At 51.6% G+C, this 1256-nt stretch overlaps 1 protein-coding gene across 1 annotated transcript in view; it reads left to right on the top strand.

The window, feature by feature from the left end:
* Positions 1-1136: 1136 nt before the first annotated feature.
* Positions 1137-1256, top strand: part of PPIP5K1 (diphosphoinositol pentakisphosphate kinase 1) — a 71850-nt gene continuing 71730 nt past the window's right edge. The window contains exon 1 of the mRNA XM_011989198.1: positions 1137-1219. The gene's annotated coding sequence lies outside the window, so the exon portion shown is untranslated. The remainder of the gene's footprint in view (positions 1220-1256) is intronic.

Genomic DNA, 1256 nt, shown 5'->3' on the forward strand with positions numbered 1-1256 from the left:
CTCATAAGTAGCTGTGACCACAGGCATAGGCCACAACGCCTGGCTAGCTTTTGTATTTCTTGTAGAGACAGGGTTTCATCATGTTGCCCAGGCTGATCTTGAACTCCTTGCACTCCATTGCACTCCAGCAATCTGCCGCCTGGGCCTCCCAAGGTGCTGGGATTGTAGGCTTGAGCCACCACAACCGGCCTTAATTAGGTTTTTTTTTTTTTTCTGAGACGGAGTCTGGCTTTCTTGCCAGGCTGAGGTGCAGTGGCTCCACTTCGGCTCACTGCAATCTCCACCTCTTGAGTTTAAATAATTCTCCTACCTCAGCCTCCCGAGTAGTTGGGATTACAGGTGCGCACCGCCACATCCGGCTAATTTCTGTATATTCAGTAGAGACGGGGTTTCACCATGTTGGCCAGAATAGTCTCCACCGCCTGACCTCGTGATCCGCGTGATGTGGCCTCCCAAAGTGCTGTGATTACAGGCGTGAGCCGCGGAGCCTGGCCATAGGTTTTTAATCCCAGTTTTATGGATGAGAAAAATAAAGGCTCAGAGAAGTTATGTGAGTGGCTCAAGGCTGCACAGCTATTAAAGGTAAGGCCAGGATTCAAATCCAGCTTTGTCTGGAGCGTAGAGAAAAACAGGCTGTGAAGATAGGAATCAATTTGTCTAGAGTTCCAGGTCCATCCATTTTCTTGCCTCCTCTGTAAATGTCTCTCTGTTCCTTCCCTTAACTTTCTTATCTGCTTCTCTCCTTGTGTTTTTTTGGTCTCCAGTCTCCCTGTCACTCCTCTTTATATCTGTTAATATTTTCAACCTTTATTTATTGGATCTGTACATATATGAGACCCTGTTTTGTCTCATAAGACAAATGGAAGACCTAGTTTTGCTCTGAAGGAGCAGCAATGGCACAAACTCTGCCTCTTCCACTTTCTCAGCATCAGGCTTCCCACCCCCACCGTCGTCTCATGGAACGTCTCTGTCTAGACCATGCATCTGGACTTTGGCGACGCAGTAAGAAATCAAAGGAAGGGAGCATCAAGTTGCATTCCCTCCCGGAGCCACCAGGGGTCACGCTCCTCCGCGCAGAAGCGCCGGCCAACGCAGCCTGACTCTGTTGCCGGTGCGCGCCCTTCGCTGATTGGTGGTACGGCAAAGAAGTCGCGCTTTGATTGGGCCGCTGTCAGGTGTCGCTGCCGGCAGGTTCGGCTGCGCGAGCGGAGGGAGGCGGGTGAGTGAGGGCCGGGGGCGGTGGGGGAGTGGCTGGG

Source organism: Mandrillus leucophaeus, unplaced genomic scaffold (genome assembly GCF_000951045.1).
Source record: "Mandrillus leucophaeus isolate KB7577 unplaced genomic scaffold, Mleu.le_1.0 Scaffold35, whole genome shotgun sequence".
Lineage (NCBI taxonomy): Eukaryota > Metazoa > Chordata > Mammalia > Primates > Cercopithecidae > Mandrillus > Mandrillus leucophaeus.